The 25,672-nt window shown below is 39.0% G+C and overlaps 1 protein-coding gene across 5 annotated transcripts in view; it reads left to right on the top strand.

The window, feature by feature from the left end:
• Positions 1-11,939: 11,939 nt before the first annotated feature.
• LOC107791700 (importin subunit alpha-2) overlaps positions 11,940-25,672 on the top strand; it is a 32,606-nt gene continuing 18,873 nt past the window's right edge. Inside the window, exon 1 of one of the 5 annotated variants that reach the window (XM_075253567.1) lies at positions 11,940-11,958. The gene's annotated coding sequence lies outside the window, so the exon portion shown is untranslated. Of the gene's footprint in view, positions 11,959-21,537; positions 22,115-25,672 lie in introns of those variants that run through there. The other 4 variants (XM_016613810.2, XM_075253565.1, XM_016613811.2 and 1 more) reach the window with 4 other exon arrangements.

The raw sequence follows: 25,672 nt of genomic DNA, 5'->3' as shown, positions 1-25,672 counted from the left end.
TGCACTACTATTTCATGTTCTCAATCTCTTCTAACAGTCACAATGACCAACGAGTCTCAAACCATAGCAACTAGAATAGGTCAAGCAAGTTCACTTCCTTCCTTACCTTTAGATTCAGTTTTTATGTTCCCGGTAGTCCTTTTAATCTCATAGCCGTTAGTCGCTTAGCCAAATCACTTAAATGCTCTGTTTTATTTCTTAATGACCTTTTTATGTAGGAACGCAGTACATGACAGATCATTGGTACCGGGCGTGAATTAGATGGACTTTATTACCTTATCCTTGCAAAATCACATGGACTCACATCTTGTTTTCCTTCAACAACTTGTCTTGTTACTGATTCACCAAATTTATTACATAAACGGTTGGGAGATCCCAGTTTGTCAAAACTTAAGAAAATGTTACCTGGTTTATCTCACTTGTCCACTCTAGAGTGTGAGTCATGTCAGCTCGGTAAGCATACCCACTCCCATTTCCCCCGGCGTCTTGATAATCGAACGGAGTCACTTTTTACTTTAGTCCATTCAGATGTTTGGGGTCCTAGTCGGGTCAGTTCTACCTTGAGATTTCACTACTTTGTCAGTTTCATTAATGATTATTCCATGTGCACTTGGAAATTTTTGATGAAAAATTGGTCTGAGTTGTTTTCTATTTTCCAGACCTTCCACGCTAAAATTCAAAATCAATTTGGGGTTTCTATCCACACATTTCGTAGTGATAATGCCCGAGAGTATTTGTCTTCCCCATTTCAGCAGTTTATGAAATCTCATGGGATTATTCATCAAATATCTTGTCCGTACACATCTCAACAAAATGGGGTAGCTGAAAGAAAGAATAGACATCTTATTGAAACTGCTCGTACCCTACTCATACAATTCCGTTGCGTTTTTTGGGGGGGATGCAGTTCTTATATCTTGCTATCTTATTAATCGTATGCCATCTTCAGCTATCCAGAATCAAGTTCTATTCTCTGTCATGTTTCCCCACTTATCTTTGTTTTCTTTTCCACCCCGTGTCTTTGGGAGCACGTGTTTTGTTCATAACCTTACTCCAGGAAAAGATAAGTTAGCTCCTCGTGCTCTTAAGTGCATATTTCTGGGTTACTCGAGAACGCAAAAGGGGTATCGATGCTATTCTCCTGACCTCCAGCGATACCTTATGCCTGTTGATGTTACCTTATTTGAAACCCAATCATACTTCACAGGTCCAAGTAATCAATTAGATATTTCTGAGGTGCTACCAGTTTCATCCTTTGGAGATTCGGTCACTATCTCCCATTCATTTTCCTTTACAACTGCAGCTCCACCACCTACAGCTCTAGTTACAGCTCCACCACCTATAGCTCAAGGTCCACAACCTATAGCTCCAGTTCCACCACCTAGTCCAGTTCATAGCTCCAGTTCCACCACCTAGTCCAGTTCAACCTTCTGCAGCTCCACCACTCCTGACTTATCATCGTCGTCCGCGCCCAGCATCAGGCCCACCTGATTCACGTCCTGCACCTGACCCTGCTAATACTGTGGACTTGTCTCCTCTTAGTCAACCGATTGCACTACGGAAAGGGTATACGGTCCACATTTAATCCTAATCCCCATTATGTCGGTTTAAGTTACCATCGTTTGTCATCACCCCATTGTGCATTTGTATCATTTTTGTCCTCTGTTTCCATTCCTAAATCTACAGGTGAAGCACTGTCTCATCCAGGATGGTGACAAGCTATGATTGACGAGATGTATGTTTTACATACAAATGGTAATTGAGAGCTTGTTCCTCTTCATTCGGGTAAATTGACTGTTGGTTGTCGCTGGGTGTATGGAATCAAAGTTAGTCCAGATGGCCAAGTTGATCGACTTAAGGCTCGTCTTGTTGCCAAAGGGTATACTCAAATATTTGGGCTCAATTACAGTGATACATTCTCTCTTGTGGCTAAAATAGCATCAGTCCGCCTTTTTCTATCTATGGTTATTGTTCGGCATTGGCCTCTCTATCAGTTGGACATTAAGAATGCTTTTTTTCATGGTGAAAGAGGCTTATATGGAGCAACCACCTGGTTTTGTTGCTCAAGGGGATCGAGAGGTCTTGTGTGTCGGTTGCGTCAACCCCTCTATGGTCTAAAGTAGTCTCCTCGAGCCTGGTTTGGTAAGTTCAGCAAAGTTATTCAGGAGTTTGGCATGACTCGTAGTGAAGCTGAGCACTCTGTGTTTTATCAGCATTCTACTTCAAATCTCTGTATTTATCTGGTGGTTTATGTTGATGATATTGTTACTACCGACAATGATCAAGATGGTATTACTAAGTTGAAGCAACATCTCTTTCAACACTTTCAGACTAAGTATATGGGCAGATTAAAGTATTTTCTGGGTATTGAGGTCGCTCAGTCTAGCTTAGGTATTGTGATCTCACAACGGAAGTATGCCTTAGACATTCTTGAGGAAACAAGAATGATAGGCTGTAGACCTGTTGACACTCCTATGGATCCGAATTCTAAAATTCTGCCAGGGCAGGGGAAGCCGTTTAGCGATCCTATAAGATATAGGCAGTTGGTTGGTAAATTAAATTACCTCACAGTAGCTAGACCTGACATTTCCTTTCTTGTGAGTGTTGTAAGCTAGTTTATGGATTCTCCCTATGATAGTCATCGGGATGCAGTTGTCCGCATTCTTCGGTATATAGAATCAGCTCCAAGCAAAGGACTATTGTTTGAGGATCGAGGCCATGCGCAGATCGTTGGATACTCAGATGTTGATTTGGCAGGATCACTTTGTGATAGACATTCTACGTTTGGATATTAAGTTTTAGTAGGAGGTAACTTGGTATCTTGGAAGAGCAAGAAACAGAATGTCGTTGCTCGGTCTAGTACATAAGCAGAAAATCGAGCAATGACTATAGCAACATGTGAGCTAGTTTGGATCAAACAGTTTCTCAAGGAGTTAAAATTTGGCGAGATCAGCCAAATGGAACTTGTGTGTGATAATTAAGCTACCCTGCATATTGCATCGAATTCGGTGTTCCATGAGAGAACTAAAAATATTGATATTGACTGTCACTTCATCAGAGAAAAGATACTCTCAGGAGATATTACTACAAAGTTTCTGAAGTCAAATAATCAGCTGGCAAATATTTTCACCAAGTCCCTCACTGGTCCTCGTATTAGTTATATATGTAACAAGCTCGGAACATATGTTTTGTATGCACCGGCTTGAGGGGGAGTGTTAGAATAACTATGTGAATATATATGTAATTAGTCCTAGTCCCGTAAGTAATAGGAGTAGGTTATATAATATGTGTACTTATAAATAAGGTTCATTGTATTACAATTAACATTAATAATAGATTTTTCTTTCGTGCATTAATATATATATATATATATATATATATATATATATATATATATATATATATATATATATATATATAATATATAATCCAATATATTTTATTGAATATATTTTGTATGCCTACTATAACGACCCGACCAGTCGTTTTGCTTTCTAGAACCCTGTTCCCCTAAATGAGACTTTCCGTACTTGCTTTTACTGATTTATGACTTGCGGGGATGGTTAGTTCGGGATTTGGAAGGGTTCGGGTTGAAATTGGAACACTTGGTTCCTTCAGGTTGGCTTAAAAGGTCAAGTTTGACTTCGATCAACATTTTGAGTAAACTACCTCAGAATCGAAATTTGATGATTCCAATAGGTTTTTATGATGATTTCGGACTTGGGCGTATGTTCGGATCGGGTTTTGGATGACCCGGGAGCGTTTTGGCGCCTAATAGTGAAAGTTGGTTCTTTGAAGATTTTAGAAGTTCTTTAAATTTGGTTTAGAGCGGGTTTTGGTGTTATCAAGGTCCAAACGAAATTCCAAGATCGGGAATAGTTCTGTAATGTCATTTAAGATTTGCACGCAAAATTTGGTATCAATCCAGGTAGTCTAAGTACGTTTCGGCACATTTTAAGCGAATAGAAGAACTTGAAGTTCATAAGTTTGAATCAATTAGTTTTGGGATGCGATTCTTAGTTTTAATGTTATTTCAGGCATTCCGAGAGTTCGAGCGAGCCTGTTTTACGATTTCAAACTTGTGGATATGTTTGGGCGGGGCCCCGGGGACCCCGAGTGTCGATCGGACGAGGCTCGGACTAAGTTAGAAGTTGGGAGAAGCTGTTGAAGCTCCAGTTCTATCATAATCGTACCTGTGCTTGGCCAGCCACAGGTGCGAGCCATAAGCCGCAGAAGCGGAAATGCGAAGGAAGCCCAGGCACCGCAGGTATGGAGGAATTTATGCACCTGCGAGCACTATGGTCGCAGGAGCGGAAAGGGCTCGCAGATGCGGCTCCTTGTGTCCGCAGATGCGGAGCTCGTCCAGGTGAGGAAAAGGTGCACCTGCAAAGGTCTTGCCGCAGGTGTGGGACCACAGATGCGGCCAATGCACCGCAGGTGCAAAAGTCGATGGGCAGTGGGGGTTCATTTAATACAGACTTAGGCCATTTTTATCACATTTTCTTCCACACTTGGGCGATTGGAGAGCTTTTAAGGAGGGGATTTCGACTTAGCTTTGTGAGGTAAGTAATTTCTACTTAATGTTAGTTTAATACATAGATTATGGGTAGATTTTACCATGAAAATTGGTAGAAATCATGAGTTTAGATGAAAAACCTAGGGTTTAATAAAAATAGGATTTTACCACAAAAATGATTATGGAACTTAGTAAAAATAACATATTTATGTTCCTTAGGGTATAGGTAGCAACTTTCTTCGAAAATTTCCAGAATCCGGGCACGTGGGCTCGGGGGTGAATTTTAGAAATCTTGCCTTTTCGATTGGGTAATCACTTTAATAGTGGAGATATGAACTTTTTAGCATAGATTGATTAATTTATACGATGTTTGGATAGTTTCCAGTCGTTTGGAACCAAATTTGGAGGGTTGAGCACATTCTTGAATCAGGAAGTGGGCTTTGAGATGAGGTAAGTCTCCTTTCTAACCTTGTAAGAGGGAATTAACCTTATAGGTGAATTAAATAAATGTGTGTACCTATTTGTGGGTGCTCCCCGTATGAACGAGGTGACGAGAGTCCGTACGTAGCTATTATTATGCTATTGTCCGGATAGTTTAGGACCCGTATCATGCTTTATTTGAAATGTTATGCCCTTACTTGCTAATTTAATTACTTAAGTCATGTTGGAATTTGATAAAAGAAGTGTAAAAGGGTAAATTCACTTACCTGAAGATTTAATGGAATACTTGATTGTAAAATGTGAAATTTGTGTTTTCTTTAAAAATAATTGCTATTTGTGGATCGGGCCGAATGCCTCGGTAGTAAATAGATGCATCTATGGTTCGCGCCATTCGACCCTCTGGCAGTGCACAGTTTAAATATTATATTGGATCGGACCGTACGCAGAGGCGGATCCATGGTGTAAATCGTGGTTCACGTGAACCTGTGGTTCTCCGACGATATCAAATATATTATGTACATAATTTGTGAAAAATGACTCATTATTATTTGATGACACCCATGGTCAAAAGAGGCAAAGTGGTTCACTGGTTTTGGCTATTTATTTCTTGTTAACTTAAGGTCATGGGATCGAGTCACTGCCATATTTTTCCTTCTTTTTTTGGACAGCAACGCATCCTTTTATTTTAGTTTTCCTAACGTATCTCTGGTGCACCCATGTTCTCGAAATTCTGACTCCGCCTCTGGCCGTACGACCTCGGCATGATTACGCATGATAAATATTTGAAACTAATCATATTTGATACTGCTTTATTTTTTGAGATATAAACTGTTTTCTTTGAGTTTCAATGTATACCATGCTTAGTATAAAATTTTGATATGTCATTGTTGGCCCTAGTAAGTGTCAGAATCGACCCATCGTCACTATTTCTTCGAGGTTAGACTGGATACTTACTGGGTACATGTTGTTTATGTACTCATGCTACACTTCTGTACTTAATTGTATAAATCTAAGGTGAGTGCATTTGGCTACCAGTATGACGCGCATATTTGAGCCCCACTTCGAGATTACACGGTGAGCTGCCCTTTCGAGACATACTGCAGCAGTCGAAGTCTTCCTTTTGTTATATTTTCTATTTACTTCATTTCAGACAGTAGACTAGTATTCTTTTGTATATTCTACTAGAATTGCCCTCATACATGTGACACCAGGTCTTGGCACACACTAGTAGACTATTTGGATAACTTAATAAAATGGAAATCACTAGATAGTTCACAGTTGGCTTGCCTAGCAACGGTGATGGGCACCATCACGACCTAAACTAGATTTAGGTCGTGAGGACATGGTATTAGAGCGCTAGGTTCACGTAGGTCTCACAAGTTATGGGCAAACCTAATAGAGTCTTACGGATCGGTGCGGAGACATCCGTACTTATCTTCGAGAGGCTATAAGGTGTTAGGAAACTACGATTTATTCATTTCCTATCGTGAAATTGATGGTATACTAAGTTTCCTTCTTCTATTCTCTCACAGATTGTGAGAACGCACACTGAGGACGTTCCAAACCTGGGAAGAACTTCTCCCCCCCCCCTAGAGGCAGAGGCCGGGGGAGGGCACCTGCCCAAGGTAGGGGACGAGGGCGCCCCAGAGCTTCCCCAGTAGCACCACCAACGTATCCAGTGGAGGATCCCATCATCGAGGAGCAAGGCGAGGTGCCCGTAGTAGAACCAACCCTAGTAGATTTCATGTCAGCACTGGGCTTTCAAGAAGTCATGGGTCGTATGTTGTGGTTCATGGACACTATAATTTAGGTTGGTCTATTTCCAGCGGACCCAGCCACATCTCAGGCGGGAGGGGGAGCACATACCCCTACTGCCCAGGCTCCGGGGCATGCAACTGCCGTATATCAGAACCCAGGTGCACTACCCGTGGGCGGAGCCTAACCAGTTACAGCAGCTGCACCTGAGCCTAGGCCAGCTGCGGATGGCGAACCGTAGAAGCTATTGGACAGATGGACTAGGTTACACCCTCTTGTCTTCGGAGGCGAGCATCATAAGGATCCCCAGGAATTTATTGATAGGTGCAGGAACAAACTGCACAACATGAGGATATTGGAGTCTCATGGAGTGGATTTCACTACTTTCTAGTTCGAGGGCAGGGCCCGCAGGTGGTGGCAGTCTTATCTTCTCGGTAGGCCAGTGGGTTCTCCTCCCATAACTTGGGGCCAGTTTACGCAGCTTTTCTTGGATAGGTATATTCCAACCTCCGATAGGGAAGAGTTGCAGTATCAGTTTGAGCAGCTCGAGCAGGGTCATATGTTGGTGACCGATTATGAGGCGAGATTTTCTGAGTTGTTTTGCCATGCACATATGATAATTCCTACTGACGCAGAGAGAGTGCAGACGTTTGTTACGGGGTTGCACTCCGGTATTAGGGATAATATGGCCCGGAAGGTTGAGATAGGGACTTCTTATCAGCTAGTAGTGGAGATTGCTCAGATGATTGAGGGCTATCGTCAAAGGGGTAGAGAGCAGATGCAGCAGGACAAGAGGACCCGTTTCTCTAGAGAGTTTAGATATGCCCCGGCTAGGGGAAGAGGTCAGTTTGGGAGGGGTCAGCCTAACAGGCCCCCATATTCAGCACCACCACCTCATCGATGTGTTCTAGCACAACCCTATTTCAACACCATGCCAAAGAGTTCTTACCACCCACCAGCCATCCAGGGTTCTTCCAATGGGTACTCAAACCACTAGGGTTCTTCCAGCTCCTATTTCAGCACCATGCCAGAGAGTTCATACCACCCACCAGCTATTCAGGATTCTTCCAGTGGATCTTCAAGCCATCAAAGCTAGACTTCATGGCAGTAGATCACCGCATCGAGGGGTTGTTTCGAGTGCGGAGATCTTAGTCACATGAGGAGATTCTGCCCTAGGCTTCGGGGCAAGGCAGTGCAGCAAGGTCAGCAACTCATGATTACAGCACGGGCTGTCCGGCCGCCCAGAAACGGAGGATAGGCTGGTAGGGGTCGTCCTAGAGGTGGAGGCCTAGCAAGGGGAGGTCAGCCAGCTACTGTTCAGTTAGGCGGAGGCCAGCCAACCGGCGCTCTAGCCAGATTCTATGCTTTTCCGGCCAGACCAGATAAATTGGCCTCAGATGTCGTGATCACAGGTATTATTTCCGTTTGCGGTAGGGATGCTTCAGTATTATTTGATCCAGGGTCTACCTATTCATATGTATCATCTCTATTTGCTTATTTCCTGGATATTCCTCGTGAGTCCTTCGATACTCCTATTTATATGTCCACTCTAGTGGGGGATTCTACGGTTGTGGATCGGATCTATCGGTCATGTGTGGTCACATTCTGTGGTTACACCGACTTTGAGATCATCCTGGGCATGGACTGGTTATCCCCATATCATGCCATTCTTGATTGCCATGCCAAGACTGTTACTTTAGCGATGCTAGAGTTGCCGAGATTGAGTGGAAGGGTTCCTCTGTTAGTACATCTAGTCGGGTTATCTCTTTTCTAAAGTCTTGACATATGGTCGAGAAGGGTTGTTTGGCTTACCTAGCCTATGTTCAGGATACTATCGTAGAGTCTTCGATGATTGATTCAGTGCCAGTAGTCCGGTAGTTCGTCGATGTGTTTCCTTCTAACCTTCTAGGCATGCCACTAGATCGTGATATTGATTTCTATATTGATTTGGCTCCAGGTACCCAGCCTATATCTATCCCACCATTTTGTATGGCTCCAAAAGAGTTGAAGGAGCAGCTTGAGGAGTTGTTAGCAGTGTCAGACCAAGTGTATCACCTTGGGGTGCACCAGTGTTATTTGTGAAGAAGAAAGATGGGACTATGCGGATGTGCATTGATTACCGCCAGTTGAACAAAGTTACCATCAAGAATAAGTACTTGTTGCCACATATTGATGATTTGTTTGACCAGTTACAGGGTGCTAGGGTGTTCTCCAAGATCGATTTAAGGTCAGGGTATCATCAGTTGAAGATTCGAGACTCCGATGTTCCGAAGACTACTTTCTGTACTAGATATGGTCATTATGAGTTTCTTGTGATGTCCTTCGGCTTGACCAATGCCCCGGTGATGTTTATGGATTTGATGAACATGGTGTTCAGGCCTTATATTGATTCGTTTGTCATTGTCTTCGTTGATGACATTTTGATCTACTCACGTAGCCTGGGGGAGCACGAGCAGCATTTGAGAGTGGTGCTTCAGGAATTGCGAGAACAGAAGCTATATGCTAAGTTCTCCAAGTGTGAGTTTTGGCTAGAGTATGTGTCATTCTTGGGACATGTTGTATCAGGCGAGGGTATACACGTGGTATTAGCGCACCGGTCATCATATCCATATATACCCTTCCCACCCCGTTAAGGTATTAAAGCGCGGATTGGTCTCGATTACTATTGCATGTTATTACCCATCCCATTCATGTCAGTCCCGGAGGCACTTAGGACTACTAGTCCTAAAGGGTGGGATATTAGGCTGATTGGTTTCAAAGGATAAAAGTCTAAGGCGACATACAAAACAAATAACACTGCACATTAGGGGAAAGCATGCAAGCAAATAAAGGCTCAGGTATGCCTCCTCAAACAAAGCACATATATAGCATGACTTGCACATACTATTTAGTTCTGATTAAAAATATTAAAGACGAGGGGAGTTTGATTATTGAAGCATACTTGTTTATTACATAACTCGGATAAGAAGTCTGAACCAAGCCTGCCTGCTGGTTGTAGCAATTAACAAAAAAACGGATTCAATTTTACAGCTATTACTCTAAGTCTTGCCTAAGTGTTTAGACGGGATCCTATAGGCATGATATCTACTTAATTCAGAAGGTGGTGAAACAGTGATAACTCAAAACGAATTGCTTGAAATCCTATAGTCATGCTTGCTAAACCTTGATAAAATAAGGGAATTAGATTATTAAAAAGGGTCCAGAATGGACGAATTTTAAATTAGACTAGTTTCAGTTTCTACAGATGACAATATCCACTATCGCTGATTTTTACTCCTATGAACACGCGATCTAGGATTACTGATTTTAGACCTTTATAGACATAATTGCTGATTTTAAACCTTTGTATACAAAGTATTTAAACGAATAACATTAAACCTTATGGCATAATATCTAGTAAACAATGGAAACATACAGGTTCTTACTGGGGAATTCCTATAAGCATGATTTCTATACATTATACCGATTTTAACATGCTACTGGGTTATAACCAATTGGGCCCTAACATGATATCTAAACGGTGACTAACGCGCAAAATTTTAGATAATTCCTATAGGCAGGTTATCTAGATGTGAACAAGCAGGATTTAAAGTAAGTCATATAGACATGGTTTCTAAATGCGATGTGAGTATGCAGAATTTAAAAGCAGTCCTATTGGCATATTTTCTAAATGCGAATTGAACATGTAGAAAAAGCAGTCCTATAGGCATGTTTTCTACCCTTGAGCATGCGTAACTACCCAACCCTTTTTCACTAGCCAGCCCTAAATGTTCATTACAAATTATTACAAACCAGGAATACTGAATTACATCAGAAGAGTACAAAGAAAAGTTACAACCAATGGAAGCCTGATTATTGACTTCCTCTTTGAGTTATGGAATAAACCACCTCAAAATGCCATTGATCCAATGCCTTTCTCAGACTTGAGTGTGTCAGAGTTCCCTAAGGGCCTCAATAGGACCCTGGATAGTGCTCACACCCAAGTTACATAACCAGAATGGAGATGAGTGCAGTGTGGAAATGCCAGCCCTCATGTGTCCAAGTTCAGAGGGAGCTCATGGGTCCCAAGGCAAGGCTCACATGAGGGGGGCAGAACTTAAGTCTAAGAAGAGAGTGAAAGTGCAGAAACTGAGTTTTAGGAGCTAAGGGAATAAAGGAGAGAGGAAGGTGTAGACATGTGATTTTTGACTCTCCCCAAGATTTTTTATATTTTAGCATGTAAATATTTAATTTAGGCCTAATATCGTTATTTCAACTAATTTTTACTCTGTTACTTTATTTTATTACAAGAAAATAAAAATTACAAAAAAATAGTTTCATTAATGTTTTGTAGTCATTTTTAATCTTGAAAAAATACCAAAAAATAGTTTTGTTTTAACGGTCAGTCTTATGTTAATAATTATTTTTACTTAAGTAAGGCTAATTAATATTTTTCGTAATATTTCTATATGGATAGATTTTTAGTTAATTAAGCTAATTTTAAGCAAAGCTAGTCACAAAGGCCCAAGTTTTTAGCTCATTCCTTGAGCCCAATACCCTTAAACCAAAATAATAACCTAGACCTAACCTATAAAAATACTAGATCCCTACAATCCTATCAGCGAAAAATACAACAAAAAGAAAGCATCCGTCGTTTTCTATCAAATCAGACCCCTAAGGCATCAAAAACAGAAATCAGCGAAATAATACATAAAGATAGACCTAGGAGCTAAGATCGGCGGCGTTTTTTCAATGATGGACCCCTCCCATGATGTCTTCTTCAACGCAAGACCTAAAGATCTTTCTTATTTGAAGCAAAAAACCAATAGCTTCTTCTTGGCCATTTGCGATGGTTTCAGCTGAAGCCTAAACGACGACCCCATGAGCTCTGGTTCTTGAATAAAATCCCAGAGCTTTAAGCATCAGTCTCATAGACCTAGGGCATCAGTGGCTTCTTCTTCCTCGACTGAACTCCATCACCACCGTAAATGGCCTGAAGCCGGCGACGGAAGTTTGTTTCATCAATGGTGTTCGTTTAAAGCTCGTGGAGAGTTCGTTTGAGGTTGTCGACTGAGTTTTCAAGTTCGTCGTTCCATTTAGTGTAATGTTTCTGTTGAGATCGAGTCCCGTTATAGCCCGTTCGTAGTTCGCTAGCTCTGTTCGTTGGGTCTATTCAGTTCCATTCGAGATTCCGACGAGGTTTCGGCGCTGCTACATTTTCTGTTCGAGACCGTGTCTGATTGGCCGAGCTTCGAAACAGTATTGTAAAGGTGCACTTTTCAAATTCTATCTTGTTTCATCTCATTGTTTTAGATTGGGGAATGAATTAAATTGGCTTGGTGTTATGTTGGTTTGATTGTATTTGCATGCGTTAGTTCCATTAATCTGTTAAGTGTCTTAATATGGCTCATTCTGTTTTCATCACTATCTAATACATTTGATTTGAGTTTGTTTATAAGTAGGAGAAAGATATATTGTGATTGTTGTGGTACTGGAACAAAATATCAATTTGATAATTACAAAGTCGATTTAGTAGCGAAAGTGTCCGTTTGGGATTTAAGGTATTATTAGAATTACTTATTTGTGTTCTTGAACATGATTATGACTTCTAAAAATAATTCGGAGTATGTCTTCGCGCAACTTCAAATAAACTTTCTTAGTAATAAGATAGTTGTTAATAGGCCGCTAATTTAATTTAATTTATATAGTTTGAGGTGTGTCATCTATAATTAAATCATCTATGGCCCTCACACATGTTATAATTTAGATATTGAACATGAACTTCGTAGTTCGCTTTAGGCGCGTTAATCATATAATCATCATGACTACTACTAAAATTCGGGGGTACATTTCATGTAGCCCGGTTTAAATTTTCTAACAAGGTTAAATAAAGCGTGTCGTGAACCGCGGGTGCACTTCATGTAGCGTGGTTTACGATGAGTTTTAAGTAACCTTGAAATTTCCTGAAGCATTAAAAAGCGGTTTTAAAGTTAAAATGCCCGTAGGTTTAAATGTATTTTAAAATCAGATAAATAGGCCAATAATAACAGTTGAGCGACCGTGCTCGAACCACGGAACTCGGGAATGCCTAACACCTTCTCCCGAGTTAACAAAATTCTTTACCCGGATTTTTGTGTTCGCGGACTGTAATACAGAGTCAATCTTTTCCTCGATTCGGGATTTGAACCGGTGACTTGGGACACCAATAAACTATCCCAAGTGGCGACTCTGAATTTTAATTGAAATAAATCCTGTTTCGATTGTCACTTTAAGTTGGAAAAAACTCCCTTGCACTACCCTTCCGGGGGTGTAGTGAAAAAGGAGGTGTGACAGCTCTGGCGACTCTGCTGGGGAACCAGACCCAGAACTTCAGTTCAGGGTTTAAGAATTCGAGCTTAGAATAACTGTTATAGTTGGTTTGTTTTATCTGATTTTTATATGTTGAGCCTAATGTGCTAAATGCTGCTTTTACCGCTTTGATACTGTTTGGACTAGATATAAATTGCTACGAAACCCTCTTCTCTTTGAGTCTTCTAAATCATCTGGGAAGTTTGCACTTTGTGTTACTTCTTTTCTGTTAGAGTATTGTCCCAATTTTAGAACGAGGTTCGGACAAGTTGCAAAACCGATGAAGCTTCTGTATTCACGGTACGCTGCCCCCCTCGGCTCGAGCTGTCTGCTCGGGTAAGCCAGGTCTAGAAAAATACACCCAGGTTTTTAAACCTAGAATAACATAACCTCATGCCGGATCCCTAGTAGGAATGTTTGTTTGCATCACGTGCATTTGACTTTGGAGACTCAACACAGGGGTTGGGTCTGTCTAGGACAGGTGTACCCAAAAATCAAAAAACCATCTTGATGCATCTTACGTGCTACTTGCGTATCTGTCTATTTCGGCTTGCATGTTGACTGGCTTCTAGAATAGGGAAAGAAAATGAAAAAAGAAAATCAAAAAAAAAGAGGAGAAAGAAGAAAAAAGAAACAAAAAGTGAGAGGTAGGTATTTAGAAAATTCTGAAAATCTGCCAAAATTCTGGAGAGAAAAAAAGTCATTTCAAAACGAGCCAAAATTTTCAAGTGTAATGTTTTCCTGTTCCGTCAAAACTGGGCGAACTACGCAGGTCTGATTCTCACCGGATATGAGATACGTAGGCAAACCTCATCGGTTCCGGCCCACAATTATCAAAAATCCAAAAATATTTTCCTTTACTTCCTTCTTTAGAAAAGTCTTTCTTCGAGCTTACAATTTTCAAAAAAATCCAAAAATATTTTCATTTTTCTTTAGAAGTTCACCTTTCGAAAATTGAAAAGAAAAATTCAAGATTCAAAAATAATTTCTTTTCTCCTTGGAAGTCTTTCCTTCATGAATTCAAAATAAAAATAAAAGTCCAAAAATAGTTCCTTTCTTCTTTAGAAGTTTTTCTTTCGAAATTTCCAGAAAAAGAAAAAGAAGTTAAAATTCAAGAAAATATTTTTTTCCTCTTCTTTAGACGTTTTTCTTTTAAAAAAAATTCTTTAAAAAAACAAACAAATCGAAATCCAAAAAAATATTTTCTTTCTTCTTTGTAAGTATTTCTTTTGAAAAAAAAACAAATTTCAAAATCCAAAAAAAGAGTTAGTTTATTTACTTTATGTCTAATCTTCCCGAACTACGCAAGATCTGATTCATGTTCCCACATGATATGTAGGCAACCCACAGCAGGTTCGATCACCATTAAAAAGAAATAAAAAAATGATGAAGAAATGAAAAAATGTTGATAATAATAAGGACCGACTGAGTCCATTCTAACATGTTTTGTTTTGAATTATGAAGAAAGTTGAGGTGGTCAATTTGTGATAAGTTGGAAACACAAGATCCAAGAAAAAATGATAACTGACATCGAAGCTGTTACAAGTGCTCAAGAGACTCAGGATCAGAGGGTTCAACAAGAGTCTACTATGTTTGAGAAAAATAGAATACCGAAACAGCAAATGACCGAAATGTGTCAAGCATGGGCCAGTGGTCAAGGATAGCCTCGTCATGAGTCACAATTTGCTACACAGCAAGAGCAGTACCACTCTCCTGAGTACCACTCGTACTCGTTTGATCTTCCTGCAAATATTGAGAAGCCTGCCCGAAAGATGGTACATGAATAAATGACCCAAAGAGTGAAAAGCTTAGAACAATAGTTGAAAAACATGCAAGGGTTGGCAGGTCAAAAGAGTGTTGCCTTCAAAGATCTATGTATGTTCCCCGATGTCCATTTGCCGCCTGGTTTCAAGACTCCCAAATTTGAAAAGTATGATGGACATGGAGATCCCATACCCACCTGAAAAGGTATTGCAATCAACTGAGAGGTGCGGGAAGAAATGAAGAATTGTTGATGACTTATTTTAGGGAAAGCCTTACGGGAGTAGCATCCGAATGGTTTTTGGATCAAGACACATCTCACTGGTACGTCTAGAATGACATGGCACATGCCTTTGTCAATCAGTTCCAATGCAACATCGACATTGCCCCAGACCGCATTTCCCTTTCAAATCTGAAGAAGAAACCAAGTGAAAGTTTCAAGGAATATGCCATTAAATAGAGAGAGCAAACAGCTCGAGTTAAGCCACCCATGGATGACCATGAGCTAATCATTGTCTTCCTTCAAGCGCAAGAGCCAGATTACTTTCAAAATATGATATCCGCAGTTGGCAAATCCTTCTCGGAAGCAATCAAAATGGGAGAAATGGTAGAGAATGGTCTTAAGACAGGCAAAATTATAAGTCAAGCAGTTTTTAAAGCCGTAACGCAGGTTGTCCGGGTTAAATCTGATAATTTTAGCGACACAAATGAGAAGGTTGAAGAAATCATGATGACATCAGGGTCGAGAAGAGGTCCCAGGAGAACATCTCGAAGGTATGAGCAGCCTCCTCAAGTTTTCCATAACTCCCCTGAGCAGTATTATCCACCTCAGAACCCTCAATACTCTATTGCTCCATCTCAGTATGTTGTCCAGCCACCAAAACACCCCAGAAGGCGAGCACGAGCATCACAAAATCTCCAAAAGCCTCCACAAAATTTTCAGGTATCCTATAACCCACATCCAAGCCAGAGGTATAAAGGGGAACAAAGGTTGAAAGATAATTTTACACCAATAGGAGAGTCCTATGCAAGCTTGTTTGAGAGATTAAAGCAGTATGACATGATTGCACCTATTCCTCCAAATCATGTGGACCCTCGTGCAAGAAGCTTTGACCCTTCTAAAAGGTGTGAATACCATTCCAATGCCCAAGGGCACAATGTTGAAAGTTGTCGGGATTTGAAAAGAGAAATAGAAAGGATGATCTAGGAGAACCTGATTGTGATCCAAGACAGTGACACCCAGAATATCGCGCAGAATCCTTTACCTGCACATCATGATTCACACTTTGTGGGGATGATGCCTGGTGACATGGAGTATGAGAATCCTCTCGGAAATTTGCTAACTGAAGTTAATGATTTTGAAATTGGAGAAGGCTCTGCTGATTTTGATGAGCAAATTTGTGGCTAAATGCCAAGCCTAGCAATTGGAAAGTCATTCCCTCGTCACTAGGAAGGAATCTTGGTAGCTTGTTTTGATGTTTTTTCTATTATCTGGGTTATTTCAGGGTTGTGATCCAGATTTTATTTGTTTTATTGAGTCAAACCCTTCTATCCTTCCATTCTGTTTGTGTGAGTCTTGTCTATCTGTTCTATTGCTATTTTCATTATTCAGGTTATTTTAGGGTTGTAACTCGTATTTTAGGTTGTTTGTTTAGTTGTAAAACCCTTTCATCCTTTACTCAATAAAATACAGTTTCTCCTTTTGTGTCATTCTTTTCCTAGTTCTTTTCTCGCTAGTTCTAATGACATGACATGCATGCGGAAAGTTTGGCCAGATCTTAGGAACTAATTTAATCTGAATTCGATAACTAAAAAAAATACTTTTGAGGATGAATAAAGAGTTGGAATACTTTGGAACTAAGATCGAGTAAAATTCACCTTCAAATCATTGTGAAGATCGGGCTTGAGGATGTTTAATCAATTGAAGTTTGTTGGAAAGTTTGTCACTAAGGGATGAAAAAATATCTTGTGACCACGGCACACCAAGAAGACAGACATGTTCGTCAATGCTGTGATCGCGAAAAGATACTATGTTTGGCATTCTCGAGGTTGGGAGGCCCTTTTTCCGCTACCCAAACACTTTATACCCTTTGTCACTCCTTTGAGTCTGTGTTATTTTCTTTGACCACCCTCTTTTGGGATCAATTTTAGAGTCAAAAGTCAAAACAAAAAAAAAACAAAAAAAAGAAAAGTCCATGCCCCAAGAGTACAAACTGGGGCAGCTTTTAGAAAGTTAAAAAAAAGAATTGTCAAAGGTTCATGCCCTAAAAAAATAGAAGCGGGGGAAACCTGTTTTGAAAAAAAAAAAGACAAAAGGAAAAAAAAAAGACAAAGAAAAAAAACGAAAGATGAAAAAATAGTTATGTTAGATGTTTGAACTACGTTAGACCTGATTCCTTAAAAAAGGATACGTAGGCAGCCTCACGGTTCAGTCCAGCCAAATAAGAATTCAAAGAAAAAGAAAAAGAAAAATTCAAAAAAACAATCCCCAATAGCTAAAACCGGGGCAAAGAATTTATTTCATTTTTAAAAGAGTCGATTCCAAAAGTTGTAAGTATACAACTCTGTCATCTTTAGTCTGTGTTGAGCTTCATGTCGGCCTTTCATCCAACCCTATCCAAAAATCTTCCAAATAAAGACCTCCCGATATGCCTTCAAAAATGCCAAGAGGAGTATGCAATGAGCAACGGTTGTCATGTGACATAGAACACTGTCAAGTTGTTCACACAAGAAAGCAAAAGAAATTAAAAAAAAATGAGAGAGTCTTACTAGTAAAAACCCTCACGGGCACCGTAAGGCGACGGTAAGCAGAGATGAATAAATAAGAGAGACCTGTTGGTGAAAACCCCTCGGGGCATTACTAGTCGAAAGTGAGTCTTAAAGCTGATGCAAAGAATTGGCACGAACAAGCCCGACTTCAAAGGTCATAAGAACGGTAAAAGGGAAGATTGGAATAGTTTGATAGATCAGGCCGTTGAGTCCAAAATACATGTCATGATTATTAAGGCTAGTTATTGAATAAAAAGGAAAAAAAAAAGAAGAAGAAAACCCCTTCCTTCTATCCTTCCCGACATGGACATTTATTGTTAATATTATCTCTTTGCATCATTTGTGTCCTCCACTCTGAGTCAGTCCTTGTCAAAACAAGCAAGAAAAGCTTTCAAAATCTGCTACCAGCTTTTCAGTTGCACAAAGTGAATTTGGCCAGCACACTCAGTTGTTACTGTCAACATGCCTTGAGGATTCATGCAAAGGCTCCCCCTAAAGACTCTTGTCAGCTTACTTGGCGCAAGCAAAGATAACTGGTGATTCTCTCTGACAGACAAATTGCTCAAAAGCTAGAAGTCATTCAAGATATCGGAAAAGGTCACCTAAGCAAAGATCTCCAATTGGGATAAGGTTGTTTGAGCTGCAAATACAAATGGTATTGGTGTAAAACAATCAGAGATGGTGCAGAACAAAAGTCTTTTGAGACCGACTCAAGCTGATTGAGCAGAAGCCAAGCTGCCCAAGACTCAAGGCCACAAACCGACCACCATTTTCAAAATTGACAAATTTTTCTTTGTATGAAACAGGAACAAAGCAGTGCAAGGAAAGTGATTCAAAAAGAGAGAGAAAAATGAAAAAGGAAAAAAAAGAGAAGAAAAAGAAAAGATGAGAAGAGTCGGCAAAGGGAAGTTTCTCAAATCTTTGTCTTTATTTGTCTTGCTACTGTGCATAAAATATTGCCATTGATCTTCACATTTTTCCTCCTATGATAAAAAGTCCTAGTTTGATGGATTTTTCTTCCAATATAAATCTTAGTTTGATGAATCTTTCTCCTAAGATAGAAAACCTAGTATGATGAATTTTCTCCTAGGATATAAATCTTAGTCTGACGAATCTTTCTCCTAAGATAACAAATTAGAAGACCTAGTCTGATGACTTTTCTCCTAGGATCAAAATCTTAGTCTGATGAATTTTTCTCCTAAGATAGAAGACATAGTCTGATGAACTTTCTCCTAGGATCAAAATCTTAGCCTGATGAATCTTTCTCCTAAGATAACAAATTAGAAGACCTAGTCTGATGAACTTTCTCCTAGGATCAAAATCTTAGTCTGATGAATCTTTCTCCTAAGATAAGACAAGAGACCTAGTCTAATGAACTTTCTCCTATCAAAATCTTAGTCTGATGAATCTTTCTCCTAAGATAGAAGACCTAGTCTGATGAACTTTCTCCTAGGATCAAAATCTTAGTCTGATGAATCTTTCTCCTAAGATAAGAAAAGAGACCTAGTCTGATGAATTTTCTCCTAGGATCAAAATCTTAGTCTGATGAATCTTTCTCCTAAGATAGAAGACCTAGTCTGATGAACTTTCTTCTAGGATCAAAATCTTAGTCGGATGAATCTTTCTCCTAAGATAATAAATTAGAAGACCTAGTCTGATGACTTTTCTCCTAGGATCAAAATCTTAGTCTGATGAATTTTTCTCCTAAGATAGAAGACCTAGTCTGATGAACTTTCTCTTAGGATAGATGTCTTAGTCTGATGAATTTTTCTCCTAAGATAGAAAACCTAGTCTGATGAATTTTCTCCTAGGATCAAAATCTTAGTCTGATGAATCTTTCTCCTAAGATAACAAAAGGAGGACCTAGTCTGATGAACTTTCTCCTATGATCAAAACTTTAGTCTGATGAATTTTTCTCCTAAGATAGGAGACCTAGTCTGATGAATTTTCTCATAGGATACAAAATCTTAGTATGAAGAATCTTTCTCCTAAGATATGAAAACCTAGTCTGATGAACTTTCTCCTAGGATAAACATCTTAGTCGGATGAATCTTTCTCCTAAGATACCAAAAAAAGAAGAAGAAAAGGGACCTAGTCTGATGAACTTTCTTCTAGGATTAAAATCTTAGTCTGATGAATCCTTCTCCTAAGATAGAAAACATAGTCCGGTGAATTTTCTCTTAGGATAATAATTTTTTTAAAAAAAAGGGAAGTCTGAATTTGAAAAAAAAAAGGAAAAAAAGAAGGAAGTCTGGATTTGAAAAAAAGGGTCAATTTTTAGTTTTCTTAAAATCAGGGGTCCCGCCTGGAGAATAGGTTCAGTCTTAACTTTAGTCAAACTTAGTTTATAGTTTATTGCAAGCTCAATCAATTTTAGAAGATGTACATCCTAGTCGAGTCATTAATTTTACTCTCATCATTGCATCATCCATCAGTAGCGTAGGTGATTTATAGTTTTGCTAACAACTCACAAATCTTCCTAGTGTAAACTGGGGTAGAAAAATTTCTTTTGTTTTGTCTGTTTTGTTGTAGAATCAGGCGCCCACCTAGAGAACAGGGGAAAACAGCTCAAGTTTCAAGGGAAAGCAGTTTCAAAGGAAGACGATTCAAGTTTCAAGGGAAAATGGTTCAAGGTGCAAGGGAAAACGGTTTCAAGTAACAAGAGAAAACAGTTCAAGTTTCAATGAAAAGCAGTTTCGAAGGAAGACAGTTCAAGTTTCAAGGGAAAACAGTTCGAGTTTCAAGGGAAAATGGTTTTAGTTTCAAAGGAAGACAGGTCAAGTTCAGCAATCAGGTGCCCACCTGGAGAACAAGGGAAATCATTTCAGAATCCGATTCAAGTTGGAAGTAGCAGAAGCTCGCCTCAAAAATGCGGGTCGATAGGGGTCCGAGATAACAAAAAAGAAGCCTCAATCAAGAATAAAAGAAAAAAAGAAAAAAAAGTGAATCCAAAGTGCAGAAGCGGAGAAAAGATGTGGACTGCTCAAGACATAATTGAAGTCACAAGCTCTGCATGTCCCGTCTTGATCTGAAAAAGTTTGAACCAACATCTGCAGCGAACAAGCATCAAGATTCATATCAGAGTCCGTATGAAGAACCAACCAAGACTCAAGATCAAGCTTCAGAAGACTCATAGATTAGAATCTTGTAACTCGTAGCTGATAGACTTAGTTAGTCTTTTTCATTCTTGATTTTTGATGTAATAACGGAATCGCGAACCAGAATTTTGATGGAATGACACCTTGACCGGCTCTCCACCTCAGTACTCCATCATCTCACTCACTTATGAACTACATGTGGCCTGATTCCTTTATAGCCAAGGATATGTAAGCAGCTCAGATACCAGGGCTCGGTCACATTCCCCTTTTCTCTTAGTTTTGGTCTCCTAAATAAGGGTCGGGTCAAAAAACTTGTCTAGTCGTTCTTTCTATGAAAATACTTCGTATTTCCAGTCAAAGAGAGGCAGTTGTAGACATGTGATTTTTGACCCTCCCCAAGATTTTTTATATTTTAGCATGTAAATATTTAATTTAGGCCTAATATCGTTATTTCAACTAATTTTTACTCTGTTACTTTATTTTATTAAAAGAAAATAAAAATTACAAAAAAATAATTTCATTAAGGTTTTGTAGTCATTTTTAATCTTGAAAAAATACCAAAAAATAGTTTTGTTTTAACGGTCAGTCTTATGTTAATAATTATTTTTACTTAAGTAGGGCTAATTAATATTTTTGGTAATATTTCTATATGGATAGATTTTTACTTAATTAAGCTAATTTTAAGCAAAACTAATCACAAAGGCCCAAGTTTCTAGCTCATTCCTTGAGCCCAATACCCTTAAACCCAAATAATAACCTAGACCTAACCTATAGAAACACTAGATCCCTACAATCCTATCAGCGAAAAATACAACAAAAAGAAAGCATCCGTCGTTTTCTATCAAATCAGACCCCTAAGGCATCAAAAACAGAAATCAGCGAAATAATACATAAAGATAGACCTAGGAGCTAAGATCGGCGGCGTTTTTTCAATGATGGACCCCTCCCATGATGTCTTCTTCAACGCAAGACCTAAAGATCTTTCTTATTTGAAGCAAAAAACCAATAGCTTCTTCTTGGCCATTTGCGATGGTTTCAGCTGAAGCCTAAACGACGACCCCATGAGCTCTGGTTCTTGAACAAAATCCCAGAGCTTTAAGCATCAGTCTCATAGATCTAGGGCATCAGCGGCTTCTTCTTCCTCGACTGAACTCCATCACCACCGTAAATGGCCTGAAGCCGGCGACGGAGGTTTGTTTCGTCAATGGTGTTTGTTTAAAGATCGTGGAGAGTTCATTTGAGGTTGTCGACTGAGTTTCAAGTTCATCGTTCCATTTAGTGTAACGTTTCTGTTGAGATCGAGTCCTGTTATAGCCCGTTCGTAGGTCGCTAGCTCTATTCGTTGGGTCTGTTCAGTTCCATTCGAGATTCCGGCGAAGTTCCGGCGCTGCTATGTTTTCTTGTTCGAGTCCGTGTCTGATTGGCCGAGCTTCGAAACAGTATTGTAAAGGTGCACTTTTCAAATTCTATCTTGTTCCATCTCATTGTTTTATATTGGGGAAGGAATTAAATTGGTTTGGTGTTATGTTGGTTTGATTGTATTTGCATGTGTTAGTTCCATTAATCTGTTAAGTGTCTTAATATGGCTCATTTTGTTTTCATCAATATCTAAGACATTTGATTTGAGTTTGTTTATAAGTAGGAGGAAGATATATTGTGATTGTTGAGGTACTGGAACATAATATCAATTTGATAATTACAAAGTCAATTTAGTAGCAAAAGTGTCCGTTTGGGATTTAAAGTATTAATAGAATTACTTATATGTGTTCTTGAACATAATTATGAATTCTAAAAATAATTCGGAGTATGTGTTCGCGCAACTTCAAATAAACTTTCTTAGTAATAAGATGGTTGTTAATATGCCACTAATTTAATTTAATTTAATTTATATAGTTTGAGGTGTGCCATCTATAATTAAATCATCTATGACCCTCACACATGTTATAATTTAGATATTGAACATGAACTTCGTAGTTCGCTTTAGGCGCGTTAATCATATAATCATCATGACTACTACTAAAATCCGGGGGTACATTTCATGTGGCCCGGTTTTTAACAAGGTTAAATAAAGCGTGTTGTGAACCGCGGGTGCACTTCATGTAGCGTGGTTTACGATGAGTGTTAAGTAACCTTGAAATTTCCTGAAGCATTAAAAAGTGGTTTTAAAGTTAAAATGCCTGTAGGTTTAAAATGTATTTTAAAATCAGATAAATAGGCCAATAATAACAGTTGAGCGACCGTGATCGAACCATGAAACTCGGGAATGCCTAAAACCTTCTCCCGGGTTAACAGAATTCCTTACCCGGATTTCTGTGTTCGCGAACTGTAATACAGAGTCAATCTTTTCCTCGATTCGGGATTTGAACTGGTGACTTGGGACACTAATAAACTATCCCAGGTGGCAACTCTGTTTTAATTGAAATAAATCTCGTTTCGATTGTTACTTTAAGTTAGAAAAAACTCCCTTGCACTACCCTTCCGGGGGATGTAGTGAAAAAGGAGGTGTGACAGAAGGGTGATGGTAGACAGCGATTAACATTTCAGGGAGTCAATAACTTCACGCAAAGGGGCAGGGGATTGGGAATCCATTGCAAGGAGCCTGTACACTTAGGCATGGATTAATTTTCGCATACACAGCAATAGGAAGTGCTGGCATGCCTATAAATCAACCAGAACACACAACATATAAGAGAAACATGGAGGTTATGATCCTAAGAGGATCAAGATTGGGTCATGCACAGCAATTTCCAATGTTGTCATGCCCCAAACCAACCACAAGTATTAAACACATTGGGGTAGGGATTTGGGATTCACAGGTCATAATACATTGATTCAGAACAAGAGAAAGGAAATTACGGCATGCTAAATAATGGTACTAGGTTAAATATAAATAGTAGGCATACAAGAATGCAAGAAACAGTGGATAAGCATGTTATTGTTGGTGCAGAAAACTTAATTAGAACATACCGGTAAGAAATGCAAATGCAGAAAATAAGCAAGTTTCCCCACAGCCTAGATTTGGCTTTCAACCGGCTAGGTAAGGCAGCAATATAGTAGTAACAGAGAAGAGAGAGAGGTTTAGTGTAGTGTGTGTTTGAACTCAAGTGTTTATGCCTTGTGTTCGTGTGTGTTTGAAAGAGAAGAAGTACAAGGTATTTATAGTTTTTGAAAACGAGTAAGAGAGAAGTAATAAGCTACAAACATGGAAACAATCATGATTCGTAATCAATTATACAAGTGATTCCCTTTAATTAAGGGATCACTTGCTTAACGAGCATTGACAGGTTCAAAACAAGGAAAGAAATCAATTTGTCAGCAGGGTGACAGTTGTCATAAAAGAAGTAGTAAAACATTAAGCAAACAATAGAGTCTAGGTACAAAAATACTCTAATTTTGGAAAGGATTCAATAAGGCAAAATAGGAAAAGAAATCAGTTAACCTTAACAGGCGGGTGAAATTAGAATTTCACAAAAGAAAAGTTTGAAACCAGTCACAAGTTTGAAAATCAGTCAAAGAAGGAGACTCGACATATAAATAGGGTGCATAAACATTATACATGTGAGGCAAAACCTATTGGAAAAAGGAAAATAGCATACAGTAGTAGCACAAAAAGAAAATTCAATGGATAGCAACACTCGAAGCATGATAGTCAATTGAATCAGTAGTGAAGAAACATAGAATATCAAAAGCATGCGAAGGTCTCGCAGTAGCCGGTGAGGAAAACCCATTTTGAAAAATTAGGGTTTCGAGCATACTTGAGTTCTAGAGGAAATAGGAACCCCAAATCAAAAGGATCACACAAAGGAATAGAGGTTTTGAAATAAAGAACTTCAAATCGAGCCTTGTACTTAAATTAACAGTCTCAGATCCAAAGCAATAGGGTTTTCAACAATAGAAGAATTTTAAAAGATGGATAAACAAACAAATCGGATAAAACTCAAGCGAACCAGCATTAGTCTAATAAACAGTTCAAAAAGAAATAAGACTTTTAACATACAAACTCAAGCAGAAGAATAATATGAGCAAACACAGCAAAACATGTCAAAAATCAAAGAAAAGTTTTTGAAATAACTTAATAGAACCCTAATTGAAAAGATAAGGAGTTTTGAAAGCAGAGTTTTAAAAGAAATTTCGAGAAAAACGCTTAAAAGTTCAGAGCAAACATAGATCTGAAATGGATCTAAGAGAAATCGAAAGAACCTTAGAGGTTAGGGTTTAAAAAAAACCCAAATAATGAGAAAAGCTTTGAAAACCCTCGATCTAAGTAGGAGAGTCAAAAGTCTGACTCGAATAGCATGGCCGGTCGGAGAAAGGTCAGAGACGACCGAAAAACAGTCATCGAGCAAAGACTGGACAAAGCCCCTTCACGATCTGGTCATGAGACCACAGAGTCGAACACGTAGAAGCCATGAGAGGTGGATACGTGTCTCCGATGACCTCGGAAGCCATAGATTTGGGAGGTATTAGGGTTGTAGTTTGATGGCGGCGGCTAGGGTTTGAGAAGATTTGAGAGAGGATTGAGAGAGAATGGGGATTCAGAGGCGGCGGAATTTGGAAATGAGTCTAGGGTTGGGGTCGTTGGAATTAAAAAAGGAAAGGAATCGTGAAGATCAACGGCCAGGATTTAATGGGTCTTGAATCAGGTAGGCAGATTTAGGGCTTGGGTCGGTTCAGATGGCAATTGGGCTGGGTAATTGGGTTTAAATTGGGGGTCCAATTCAGACTGTAATTGAAATGCAATTGGGGCTAGATTTTAAATAGCCTCTTTTCCCTTATTTATTTTATAAAAATAGCAAATTAATTTTTGAAAACAAATTGAAGGTACTAAAATGATTTATAATACATAATTATTAATTTAAAAATACTGAACTTAATTTTTATAAATATAAACGCAATTAAATCTAAAAGAGGCTAATATTGCAATTATATGCAATTTAGATTTAAAAATACTAAATGACTTTGTAAATATATGAAAAAATTATATTAGCTATATTTTAGTATGAATATG

The sequence above is a fragment of the Nicotiana tabacum genome, chromosome 5 (genome assembly GCF_000715075.1).
Source record: "Nicotiana tabacum cultivar K326 chromosome 5, ASM71507v2, whole genome shotgun sequence".
Classification (NCBI taxonomy): domain Eukaryota; kingdom Viridiplantae; phylum Streptophyta; class Magnoliopsida; order Solanales; family Solanaceae; genus Nicotiana; species Nicotiana tabacum.
This window is presented reverse-complemented; position numbering and strand designations above follow the sequence as displayed.